Here is a 14,449-nt window from a genome sequence, read left to right on the forward strand (position 1 = left end):
AAGGCAATTAATAAAAAACCAATTCCCACATTGAGCCAATACCTATCTTTAAGACAAAAGATTTGTTCTGAAAATATGATTGGAAGTATAAAGAGGCATAATTCATGAATGTGGGTTTTTTTTCTGGTCACTAGTCAACGTGCTGTGTTAACCTTTTCAAGATACTGGTGGAAAACACTATAAACTTGCATGTGCTGTTTACTGTCAGAGGTAAAACAAGAACTGGGTTTTTAACATTTACTTTTTCAAAGAAAACACTGAAAGTTGATATTTCCAGTGACAACAAGCACACCTAAGGCCTATATACTGGTTTCAAAAATACCATTCTCCAATAAAAACTGGGGATCCTTGGAGATAATGGCTAATTCTAGGACTGATACAAAAATACACAGAATGAGCCTGGAGCATCTTACAGGGACAAGAGATTTTGAAAATACCACAATGGTGGGGGTATGTCACAGTAATGTAGGATTGGATTATAACCCAAAGTGTAAAATACAGACCCGTGAATCCACACTAATGATTGAGTAGCAGAAGAGACAAATCAGCAGAATCCCAATATTTGTAGGTACTCCACCCTCAGGTAGAGCATAACTTCCCACCCGCCAGGTGTGGATTGCACAAAATGACTTCCTCCAAAGAGTACAATAGGGCCAGGCAGGGAGGGAGAGAAGCTACAGTGCAGAAACCTTCCAGACGGCCTCAGCCAGGTGATTAGGTCCACATCAACAGTGACAAGTCATGTTGATAGTACATGCTTGATTTGATGCGAAGAAAATAGAAAATGGCACTTTGCCTCTATGGTCTTCCTCCTAAAAACTTCAGTCTAACCATGAGAAACACATCACACAGATCCCAAATGAGGGACATCTATAAACTGTCGGACATGAAAAAATGCCTGAGCTGTCCAGAGAAGCTAAGAAGATGGGCTAAAAATGTAAACAAATGGGATTCTGGAACAGAAAAGACAGTAAGGAAAAGCTGAGCAAGTCAATAAAGTATGAATTTATTAATGTTATCAATATCGTTTAATTATGACAAGGTGTAATAGTAATGTAGGTAATGTAATGCGACACTGGGGGTTGGGTATGTGGGAACTCTGCAGTATTTCAAATCAAACTTCTAGAAAAGTTTATTTTTAGAAAATTGGAGGAGAGAATCAGTATCACTGCCAATATATATTTTCAAGAAATGGAAAAGTCCCTGATGTCAGAGCTAAAGTGAAAACTGTAGTTACATAGTTTGGCATCATAAGTTTATCCAGCCTCATTATTTGACTCTTCTTCCCTGACATTCAAGTAATACCTAGCTCAAGAATACTACACAATTCATTCCCTAGCAAGAACTTTTTATTCCTTCACTGGGGGAAAAACTTTATGATTTCTTTGGCTTAAATCTATTTCTAGAAATTGACATAGAAAATAAGGTTACAGGCCTTTTGAAGCAAAGACAACGCCAGATACCTAGTAACAGGTGTTTTTGAGTATTCTGTTGTGGTTGTTAATTGTATGAATTAAGTTTTCTTGTGAGTAGAAACCTCCACTCTTACCTTGGTTCTCAGCACTTAATTGTATTCAGCTTCCTAAGCCTTAAATAACCATTTTATGCCACAAATGACAGATCATAACTGTTCCCAGTTCTCTTTCCCTCTTGAAACCTCCTTTTGTAAACCCTTTTGTAGGTTGCCCTTTTCTCTTCTCTTGCCACCTAGAGTTCAAATCCTTGTCTGCTAAAGCTCAGTGCAGACCCAAAGTTTTTGTTAGCTACACTCACTGGAACTTCTTTTGTGCTTGGAGACATTATAAAACTTTAGCATTTGAATTATTTTCTGACTTCTACCGTATATGTTCTTCTTCCTCAGATTGTCAACTCCTTGGAAGAAACACCACTTCTTAGAAGACCTTTGTACTCCTGCTCTTACTGATTGGTAAAACATATCAAAAAGTAACTTTATGGTACTGTCTGCACTGGCATTAGCACTGCAGCCATTGAGTCAATGTTCACCAAGTTTCTTTCCTCTCCCTGTTGCACTGTTGATTGAACATTGGTGGTATGTTTTTGGTAAGAAGTGTGGTGGTGAAATTGTCACTGTGTTGTGAGCAAACAGGTAATGCCTTATGAGTTTTTAAGCATTATTGAGTTTTCAAGGAAAAGTTATTTTAGACAACTATGCCTAATACATTTTTCAAAGTTGCAGATAATTTACTTACTGATCATTACATGAATATCTGGGTTCAAACATATTCTGACCAGTCTCTTGGTAAACATGCTACCCCAGCTCAACCTGGTAAGTAATACACCAGGTTGCAATTAGCCAGAATACAATTATGTGGTTTGATTTCAAGTTAATAATAATCTGGGTTTTGACCATCTCCAGTTAGTTTTTGTTCTCCCTACCCCCACCCCCAAGTTAATCTTGTTTTTTGTTTTGCTTCATTTTGTCATTCCATCCTTACCTTGCAACTTGTGTTAAGTGTACCGCTTCATGGCATCCAATTAGAGAATGGTTAGATAAGCATGATCTGGCCTGCCTACATAAAAATGTTCTTCAAAATCTAGCTGGATTCCTTGTGTTATCTGCAGCTAAGCCCACCAGAGCTCTTTGGATTAACTATGGTCAAACAACAAAGAAGTGCTTTATTCTCCATACTAAATCTGGTCTCTACTTTGAAGTTAACCAAATTCCATCTTTGGTTATATTCTTCACTGCAGTGTTAAACTAATCAATAGGAGCCTTACTAATTAAGAAAACATTTTTTACTCATACCAGAGTTACAGGTGACAAAACCTGGCAATTATTTAATATTTATTTTAACAATGACTATCAAGAAAAAAACAATAAGTCACAAGATAGCTGTGTGACTGAGTTTGTTACATGAAAACTCAGAATTTTCCTGTTTTTTATTATAATTCAGCAATCTTTATTATATCTTTCTAACTCAGTGCATATCACCCCATGAAAGCATTTGGGGTTATAGAAAGGTTATATTATTGAATATGAAGGTAAAAACTTAAAGCTATTTGGCAGCTGAAGACATCTGAATGACAGTATATGAAAGAAATTGAATAGGAAACTAAGAAGTTGATATAGACAGACTTCTAGGTAAAAACAGTAGATTACGTGCATCTAGTTTTGCAGCCTCCTAAAACCCCGCTAAAAAGAAGGGCCTTTTTCCTCCAAGGCATAAACCTCTGATGAGAACAGGAAAATAGCAACTCCGTAAGCTTGTGGGAGCTGGAAAGAGCTAGATGGAAAAGGCAGCAATCTGAGCAGAACTGAAAAAGCTACATCCTACAGAAATAGTGGAGAACACCAGGAACTAACCTGATTCTAACCTCCACAAAAATCCCAGATTTCAGGATTTTGTAGCATCAAATACTTTTGGAAGTGAAGCTAAAATAAGACAACAATTTGTCTAGGAAGCCGTTCAGTCCCTAAGTCTCTCCTCACCCCCACCCTCTGCTGCTACTCCAATAGGCACACTGTGAATTGGGAAGAAGGAGCTAGTCCCCGGTAGAAGAATGGAGGATTATATGCTTATTCCCTGGAGAGGGTAAAGACAGGAAAAAAAAAAAAAAAGAAAATTAGTAGGCAGTGGGCCCAGCTGAAGGCCAAGAATGCCAAACAGAAAGTAGGAGTATTGAATGAAGGTGCATATTGGTTGCTGGAACCTACTCCTCTTCCACATTTGGTTCCCAGAATGCTGGAGACAGGCCTTTATCCTTCAGGCAGGAGGCTGCCAACCTAAGGAAAGATCTAAATGTACTGAAAATCCCAAATTCTCCAGGCCCCTCACAGAGAAACCCACAGATAATTAGCCTCACACACATGCTCAGAGCTTCCAATCTTTGGTCCCTCACTATTCAATATTAACAGACAACCAAGAATTAACCAGAGAACTGAGGAAACCATCTAATATGAAAGAGATACCACAGAAAAAAAGCAATTTGGAGAAAAGACTATATAAGGTGGGTAAAATACTAAAAAACAAAAAGGTAACTATTTTTAATAGCCTCAGAGCTGTAAGAAAGATACTAGAGCTGTGAAATAAACAGGATGCCCTAAATATCATGCAGAAGAAAAAGTTAAAATAGAACATACCAGACCAGAAATGAAAGAGCAAACGCAAACACAGAGGTGCAAAAGAAGATAAGTAAATCAGAGTTCCAATCTAAGGGTCCACATCTAAATAGAAGTTCCAGAAAGAGAATAGAAAAAATGGGGGTAGGGAGAGAAATTAACACAATAATTCAAGAAAATTCCTTAGAACCAAAGGACATGAATTTCAGGAGTGATGGGCTTTGGGGATACCCTAAAGTACCAGAATGAAATTTCAAACCTTGGGATTGCAAAGAGGTTCCTAAAACCCCCAGGGGGGAGAAAAAATATCAGGCTGAGTTGGATCAGACTTGTCATCAGCCACACTGGCATCTAGAAGACAGTGGAGAAATGCCTTTAGAATTTCAAAGAAAAAGGATTTTTAATCTAGAATTTTATACCCCACCACATTATCAATCAAGTGTGAAGGAAGAATAAAGACTTTTTGTGACATGCAAGGTCTCAAACATGTGACTTTGTTACCTCTCAGAAAGCTACTGAATGAAGTCTGCACTTAATCAAAACGAAGAAGCCCAAGAAAGAGAAAGACATGGGATAATGGAAAGAGGATCCTGCACAGAGAGGTGAAGGGGATCCCCAGGATAAGGTGAGATGAGAGCAAAGGATGACAGCTGAACACTAGACATAGCAACTATCCAGGTTAAAGCAAGGTAAACATCTCTGGGAGAATCTTCTTCACGATTATGAATTTGGAAGACGATGCACCTGTCTTTCAAGGAGATTTAGGCCAGGGGTTGGCAAAAGAGAGCCTGAAGTCCAAACTCAGCCTAAGGCCCGATTTTTTTTCTTGCCTGTGAGCTACAAAGGGTTTTTTCTTTTCTTTTTTCTTCACATTATTAAAGGGTTGGGGGAAAAAAAATTCAGCAGAAACTGTATGGGAACCACAAAGCCTGAATATTTACAACCTGTCTTTCTCATAGAAAAAGTCTGCTGATCCCTGCTTTAGACAATGGGTGAAGGTTTGGGGGTTTAATTAAATCCATGTATAGAAAACCAAACACACAAAAACACACACATACACAATTATTAATTCTGTGTAAAACAAAAAATTGTACAACCGAAGAGATGGCAATGGCAACGTGTTATATAGAAATATGGAGGCAAATATGGAGTTTGCCTGAAATAGCTGAGTGTGGATGCCTCTGCTGGCATTATCTAAGTGGGATTGTGGATTTTTCATGAAAAAAGCTTGGTAGAAGTACTTGACTTTTTAAACAATCTGTGTACATAATTTTGACTTAAAAAAATGCAGATGCAGAAGGAAAAAGAGAAGAAGAACAATCAGCTCGGCTGCGTAACTGAGCATGCCCACCTTTGGTAGTTTGGATGAGAAGAGGCTTATGGACTTCTCGCAGGAAGTCCAGCAAACAGTTCAAAAGAAAACAGAAGAAGGGTGGGTTTAGAAGGAGTTAGGTATAATATCTGCACGGTCTTTATTATACAAAGGGGTTGAAAGCAATCTGCGTCAAGGTGCTAATACTGGGGTCTGTGGTTTATATTGTACAGATTTGTACAAGAAGATGTTATATATTCCTGAAAAAAAAAAAGAAAAGTATAGGGAAGAATCGTTTTTCTCTGTTTCTGAGTTTTCTGTGCTGGGATTGGCACATAGTAAATGCTTAATAAATATGTGTTGACTAAATAAAGGAATCTGTAAAAATACCTCATAAAGATAGAAGAAATCCTAGGTATGTTAGACTAAAAAAAGTACGGTGATCTAAATCTAAGTAAAAAATGTTCAACGGTGGTCATGAATTCTCACCAGAAATTATAAAAAAGCTATTGTTTTGTGTTACAGAAGGAAATGCCTTGAAATGAGCATAAGGGCATTTTAAAGTTTGAATATTGTAAACTGCAATATTTGACAATATTGTTCTGCTGGATAATGGAAATACTGGAATTTCATAATGGGATTCAAGGCCACCTTTGAAATCATTTGGATTTCAGTGAAGTTACCTGGTTAAGTACATCAGTTTTTTACATGCTTGAAAGATACAAAGATAAAACTTACAAAGTGATATTTATTCTTCTTGGACCCAAAAATGAGCAAAGAAAATAATACACTGTGTTTAGATAGGAAACTTTATCTAAGTCACAACTGAAAATAATTTAAAATTCTGATTAATCACCACTGTACTACTGTGAATTAGCTTATTCTTGTTCTAAATCTACCTGCTAAGATACCTAAAGGAAAGCATGGTAAATACTGCTAATTTTCTATGTGGGTGAAGGGGTATGGAACTTTGCTTTTCAAGAAAAGCATGCTGAATTCTCTTTTATTAAAAAACACCATTCGAGCCTTAAGGTTTAAGATAAAGAAATGACTCTCCCAAAAATAAAACCATGATCATTAATATTCTAAATTCTTGGGGGTGGGGAGTGTAAATTGTAAATTATATCTGTCTTTGTTTTATTTCCTAAGACTGTTGGAAGTGAGGGGGCCAGGACTGCCCTGTTCTAACCTTAGAAGACTTGTTGGAGAAGAAGACTATGACGACGATTGGATACATTTCTTTGCCAGAAGATTACAATTTCTTTACTTCTCCAGAGAAAGTTTTCTTCCTCTCTCTCTTAAAAATGACGCAGAACAAAGCCAAAATAACCAGGACAATTTTCCATCCAACACAAATGCCTTTACAAAGGTAAGTTTAGTTGGAAATGCTACTGATTCCTCTTTGAATTTTAATTGCTTCTGGGTCCCAAATGCACTCCCACTCGCTGTCCTGCAGGTGAATTGTGGAGCTGTCAGCCGCCGGCGATGTAGCCACGAGGGCCGCAGGAGTTTATTGGAGGCGGCGGGGAAGCGGAGACTTTATAGGAATGCCACGTGTCGTCATTGTAATAGGGGCTGGGAAGATACAAGCGCCTCAGCCTGATTCCCCACAATGTTTCCTAACTTTTACAATAAACAAAAGTTCCAATCAGCTACATTTTTAACTGTAGTGTCCTTGGAGATAACGCTCTGGATGTCTTGAATGCTATCTTGTTCACTGTAAAAAATAGCCACCAAACAAGGAGATTATTATAAAATTGAAAGGGCCAATAGAAGTTCAGAGATTTCCCCCCAACCTCCCACTAGCCCCCTAGAAAGTATGATTATTATGAAATTACTGGCAATGCTAATATTTTGGCCAGAAGTAAAACAAATGGGGGAGATTTTGTCTTATGTTTTGCTTTGTTTTTGTTTTTTTAAGTGTTTATAATCCTAGAATGGCATCAGATAAGTTCAGGGCTAAAAAACTAAAAATTAAAAATAAAGCCAGTTACTTGGGGGCAATAAGTAATAAGAAGGAGCTGAATATTGTGACATGGTAGATAAAAAGTGCTTAGATCTTCTAGGCAATTTACTAAGAATATTTTCCTTTAAGGAAATTAGAGATAGTTTATAAATATTATTTTTTTCCCTGTAAATTTAAATTTTATAAGTGTTTAAAGCAAAAAATGATCACATTATCTTGTGGGGCTTAGAATACATTTGACAACTATAGCAAAAAGCAGGGTGATGGTAAATGAACTTAAATGATTGCAAGATTTCTGTATTTTACACAAAGAAGAACAATGTTAATTCTGGACTGTAATAAGTTAAAGATGTATGCTGTAATCCCTAGAGTAATCAGTAAGAAAATACAAGGGGATGTACTTGAAAAGTCAACAGATAAATTAGAATTATTATTTTTTTATTAAAGCATCAATATACAATCTTATGAAGGTTTCACATAAACAACATTGTGTTTTCAACATTCACCCATATTATCAAGTCCTCACCCCCTGCTTGCAGTCACTGTCCATGAGGGTAGTAAGATGCTACAGAGTTATTACTTGTCTTCTCTGTGCTATACTGCCTTCCCCATGACCCACCTACATTATGTGTTGCTAATCATTATTCCCCTTAATCCCCTTCTCCCTCGCCAGCCACCCTCCCCAACCCCTGCCCTTCAGTAACTGTTAGTCCCTTCTTGGAGTCTGTGAGTCTGCTGCTGTTTTGTTCCTTCAGTTTTGCTTTGTTGTTATACTCCACAAATGAGAGAAATCATTTGGTACTTGTCTTTCTCTGCCTGGTTTATTTCACTGAGCATAATGCCCTCTAGCTCCATCCATGTTGTTGCAAATGGTAGGATTTGTTTTCTTCTTATGGCTGTATAATATTCCACTGTATATATGTACCACATCTTCTTGATCCATTCATCTACTGATGGACACTTAGGTTGTTTCTGTATCTCGGCTATTGTAAATAGTGCTGTGATAAATATAGGGGTGCATATGTCTTTTTGAATCAGGGATCTTGTTTTCTTTGGGTAAATTCCTAAGAGTGGAATTGCTGGGTCAAATGGTAATAAATTAGAATTCTTATAAAAAACTTTTTTCCAAGTAATTAAAAAGAAGGCAGGAGTGTAGGAACAGAGGAACAACAACAAGAATAACAACAACAACAACAAAAAATGGGGACAAACAACAAATGGTGAAATGGTGGAGGACCTAAATCCTACCACGTCAAATATTACATCAACTGTTAATGGACAAACAAGCTGCAAGCAAACCTTTTTCTCTTTAGACCTAAGTTCATTTTTGGAGCTGGTTATTCCTTATTTTTGGAAAAAGCCATTTTTGATGACTTCTTTAGTTACAAATGTAAAGCAAGCATTGACCTAGTCTTCTGGAGATAAATTTTGGATATACCTGTTAGTTATAATGTGATCCTGGCCAGTGATGGCTAGACCTTGACAAGGGGCTTATTCCCTGGGTCAGTGACCATCCAGAGCTGAGGCCGGAAGAGCTGGAACACGTGGGGACCCGACATGTGTGTCTCAGGTCTCCCTGGGTGGAAGGCTAACAAAAAGCAAAGTGATGGCCTTTCTTTTTGAAAAAATAAACAGCTTTTTGTTGCTACTCCTCTACAGCACTCTTTGTGGTGCAGCCATGATACTTGACAATAGGCAGTAGTGAATCAAAGATGACATGACTGAAGGTGACCAGGAGACCTGACAATTGTTGAAAGCAAAAAGAGACTAGTTTTTGGAAAGTGGTCAAAATGAACCTGGGGTCAGGTGTTTAGTGGTCACAAAGAGTGTGTTGAAGACCACATGGTTTGTCAGACTTAACCAACAGGGACGACGCCCTGTCTTAGGTCCTGTAACTCATTAACTACCTTACTGTAGTCCCGTATAATGTGCTTAGTGTTACACCAGTTTTATAGATGGGGAAAATCATACTCATCAAGGTTAGCTGACTTGTTTTTCTTCATGGTAACATAGTTAGTAAGAGACAGAGCTCAGAGTTCTGATTTCAATTCCTTGACTCTTTCCACAATAGCATACTTGTCTCAAGAGTCAGGAGACTCACTGTAAGTACAGGACACCATCAGAGGTGACTTTGAGCTCATCTAGGGTGCTTCCTGGGCTCCCTTGGGGGCAGGAGTCCGTCCCCGGTGCAGCATGCATGGGCCCACCAGGTGCAGCAGGTGAGCCCTGAGGAGATGATGGTAAGAGGACAAATCTGCTCAGAGAGGGAAGCGCGGATCCTGACTGTGCCTTGGAGAAGCAGCAGGAGATCGGAGCTGTCCTGGGTAGGAGCAGACCCCGCAGCTTGGATGGTCCTCAAGGGAGTGCTTTGTCCACTGACTTGAAAAAAACTGCATCCTTGCCAAGTAATACTGGTCAGTGTAGGAACAGAATGACACGTACATTCCTTGAGATTGTACCTGAAGGGGAGACGAGAATAAAGGGAAAGCAGGGGATGTTCACAGGCCTTTGATCTTGTCTACCTGCCACAGGCCTGTCTCCTCCCCTTCCAAGAGACTTCCTGAGACAGGAAATGGTGACCTCACCTCGTTTGATCTTGTTCTGAGTCATCAGGATCATTGGCTTGGGTATCCAGAGGATTGCCACGGAGATGATTTACTCCCCTTCCTGGGGCTTGGCTTTGTGTTTAGTTCTCACTCAGTGAAGGCCAGACTTCCATTCAGTTTGGGATTCCCTTGTGGGAAGGTCATTCAGGATTTTTACAAGCAGTATCTTCTAACTTTTATTAACATTATCCTATATCAACTAACTGTAAGTTAGGGCAGGATGTCAGAAAAACCAGTAGTTGAATGAATTGCTCTTAATTTTAACCACTCCCTCATTGCTGGACATGGATAGAGTTTCCAATTTTTGGTGACTCTAAACAATGTCATAGGAAACATCTTGTACGTAAGTATGTGCATGTGGATGAGTATTTCTGTAGGAAAGATCTCCAGATGTGAAACTGAGGAGTCAAGGGATATAAGCATTTCTGTTGTTTTAACTGATTATTTTAAAAACCCTTTGATTAGGAAATTTGCAAACAAATATGAAAGAGAACAGTATAATAAACACTCATCATTCAGCTAACTTTCACAAGTGTCAACTCACAGCCAACCTGAAATTTACCTCCTTCCTTTTTTCCCATTCCTTGAAGGAATAATCCCCTTGACTGTCTTAAAGTCAATCTCAGATATCATTTCATTTGTAATTGTTTCAGTAGCATTGCTTGAAGGTTACGATTACTCTTAAAAAAATAAAATAAAACATGATCCATGACACAGTTTTTGTACCTGGAAAATTAATCATTTCTTAATATCATAAAGATATATCATTTTAAATCTGAAAAGGTTCTCAAAAATTGTCCATCCATGTAAAAGAAAGTTCTCATTTACCTTTGCCCTGGCAATGCTGCTCTCTGGAGCAGAATTCTGGAGGGTAAGGGGGCAAGGGAAGGAACTTGCATTAGCCAATGTTGAAACGTGAAGAATGACGCGAAGAAATGGCTCTGTAGCAAGAGCGGAAACTGAACCCACCAGTGGTCTGTGAGCGCTCGCTCATACATTTAACTCCCCTAAAGAACAGTCTTGAATAACAGACAACATCAAAAGGCAGCTGTGCTTTTCTCAGAATAAAACAGCTGAGCTAAACAACCAAAACCAAACAGCTGTACTTACTGCCTTTGGGATTAGTGTTACATTAAAATTAGATGTTTTCTTTCCCCAGCACCCCCCTCTTTTTTTTTTTTTTGGGCAGAAAGAAACAATTGAAGAGTTTTATTTCAAACATAAATGTTATGTTCAAATCGTTTGCACACAGCCCACAGGAAAATGCTAGTTATTATGGAAATTTGACTGATAGCATTGTCACTCCTAAGTATAGACCCTCTTTCTTTTATTTTCATTATTCAATACTACTTAATTATTTAGAATTTGCCTGTGTACAGTGAACACCATCTATGATCCCGAAGTGGAAGTTCAGTTGCAAATTTTTCAGATATTTTATCTGTAATAAACATTAAAGTATTCTGTTGAATTAAACCAACTTAAACTTGATTTTTTTTTTTTTTAAATAATTATTTTTTATTGAAGGGTAGTTGACGCACAGTATTACATTACATGAGTTTCAAGTGTACAGCACAGTGGTAGAACATTTATATACATAATTCTAGGTTCCAGCTATCACCCTACCAGGCTGTTACAATATCTTGACTATATTCCTTATGCTATACATTACATCCCAGTTACTAATTTATTTTACCATTGGAAGTCTGTCCTTTTTTTTTTTTTTTTTTTTTTTTTTGTGAGGGCATCTCTCATATTTATTGATCAAATGGTTGTTAACGACAATCAAATTCTGTATAGGGGAGTCAATGCTCAATGCACAATCATTATTCCACCCCAAGCCTAATTTTTGTCAGTCTCCAATCTTCTGAGGCATAACAAACAAGTTTTTACATGTAGAACAAATTCTTACATAATGAATAAGTTACATAGTGAACAGTACAAGGGCAGCCATCACAGAAACTTTCGGTTTTGCTCATGCATTGTGAACTATAAACAGTCAGTTCAAATATGAATACTCATTTGGTTTTTATACTTGATTTATATGTGGATACCACATTTCTCTCTTTATTATTATTATTTTTAATAAAATGCTGAAGTGGTAGGTAGATACAAGATAAAGGTAGAAAACATAGTTTAGTGTTGTAAGAGAGCACATGTAGATGATCAGGTGTGTGCCTGTAGACTATGTGTTAATCCAAGCTAGACCAGGGCAATAAAACATCCACGTATGCAGAAGATTTCTCTCAGAACGGGGGGGTGAGGTTCTAAGCCTCACCTCTGTTGATCCCCAATTTCTCACCTGATGACCCCCCTGCGACTGTGCCTGTCTTAGGTTGTTCCTCCCTTGAGGAATCTTACCCGTCTCTGGCTTAAACTTGATTTTTAAATAGGAATTATTCCTTTCCTTTATGGAAAAATTAATTATTATTTTACAGTCTAAACTGAATGAAATGATGATGGCAAAGAAGGAAACAAAACATGTTCTTAATTCTTCCTTACAATAAACCTATAACTTAAAAAAAATGTAATTCTGTTTGTTAAATTTTTACATTACCAAACATTATACATTCAATGTAGAAAATATAATTCAGCTGAAAGAAGAAAATAAAGATTCTTATGGTTACACCATTTATTCTTCAGATATTAACCTGGTACTCTAAACACCTCTCAGAGATAACCACAGTCCATTTCCTGCCATTCATAAATCCATTTTGCAAACTCAAGGATTATACTCTACATTCTCTTCTATAGTCTGCCTTGTTTTCTACATATGTCATGATACTTTTTCTGTGTTATTAAATACTGCTCACAATGTAATTAACATAGTTCCACAAAAGTGTCTTTAACCTTTTGTGGATAAAGTGAAGGTTCCTGTGGCCAGGATTCTCACCTGGCCCTGGTCGGCTTGCTCACTACACACGTGTGGGCAATACGTTATTATTGACTCTATAGAAAGAGCTCCGCTCAGTGCTCTGGGCGACATGATGGCATGACCACACAGCCACAGGAGAGCAGAGACTGGAGGGTGGCAGTGCCAAGGACAGAGACTGAGAAGCCTGTGGTGGCAGAGAGGCCCAGAAGCAGAGACCGGCTTGCTGCCTGCAGACTTGCTCCGAGTGGACGGGATTCTAGTGACTGACCTGCCACCATGGAAATAAAGTTGGGTATAAACCCTTTCACCCCAAGAATGTTCCATTGTCATTTTTTGGTCTCATTGAATCCATAGTGAACTTGCCCGGGGCTGAAACTTATTGGCAAGGCACCTTTTTATCTATGTATGTACATTTTGGGTTGTGAGAATGTCCACAAGCAGGGAAGAGGAGACCAATGCTGCTCAAATTATCATCAATGAAGGACCAGTTCTACAAGTTCCAATCTATTGTGGACTGATATTTCTGAAAAAATATGATAAAAGAATCAAATATTAAAAGAAAAATTATTTTTTAAGAAAATGTTAAATAAGTAAAAATATGGAAAGTAACAGCATACTTTTTTATTATTAGATGTGATAGAATAGGAAATTACTCTATGGAATTGTTTTACAAGTTTACTAAATTTCTGAGCGTTCATTCTCAATATTTGTATTGATAACATAGGCCAGTGACAGTTACGTGAGCCACACTTTGATTACACTGCTTTAAGACCTTACCACAAATAGTAAACAAATAAATGTTTCTCCCCTGCCAGAGGCTCCTTCAAGAATGATTCCAAACTGCTCTCTGGATGGGCCCACCAATAAAGAAGTTGCACATGGATTTTGTTTTTACAGCGGTTGGGTCATTTAAGCAGTTTATTGAAGTATAATTGATTTGGTAAGTTTTGACATATTTATATTCCTGTGAAACCATCTCCACAGTCAAGATAGTGAACATATCCATCAACCCAAAGTCTCCTTAGGCCCCCTCATAATTCCTTCCTCTGCCCATCCAGCCCCCTTCCCTACCCTGGCCACCACAGATCTGTTTTCTGTCACATTTACTTTGCATTTTTTAGAGTTTTATATATATGAAGCTGTATGGTATGTGCTCCTTTTTAGTCTAGCTCTTTTAATTATTTTGATTATATATTCTATAATTACTTTGAGATTCATTTATGTTGCATATATATCAATAGTTCATTCCTTTTATTGCTGAATCATATCCCATGACACGGACAGATCATAGTTTGTTTATCTGGTCACCTACTGAACCACATTTGGTTGGTTCCAGTTTTTTTTATTACAAATAAAGCTGCTATGAACATTTGTGTAGAAGTTTTTGCATTAACAGAAGCTTCCTTTTCTAGGAGTGAAGTGGTTGGATCATATGGTGAATGCACCTTATACTTGTAAGGAAGCTGCTAAATTATTGTCCAAAGGGGATGTATCATTTCATATCCCCACCAGCAGAAGGGAGAAAAAAAAAACTGAATGAGAATCTCTGTTTCTCCACGTTCTTGCCAACACTTGTTTGGCCAGTCTTTTTAATGTTAGCCATTCTCATGGG

This window comes from Manis pentadactyla, chromosome 17, assembly GCF_030020395.1.
Source record: "Manis pentadactyla isolate mManPen7 chromosome 17, mManPen7.hap1, whole genome shotgun sequence".
Lineage (NCBI taxonomy): Eukaryota > Metazoa > Chordata > Mammalia > Pholidota > Manidae > Manis > Manis pentadactyla.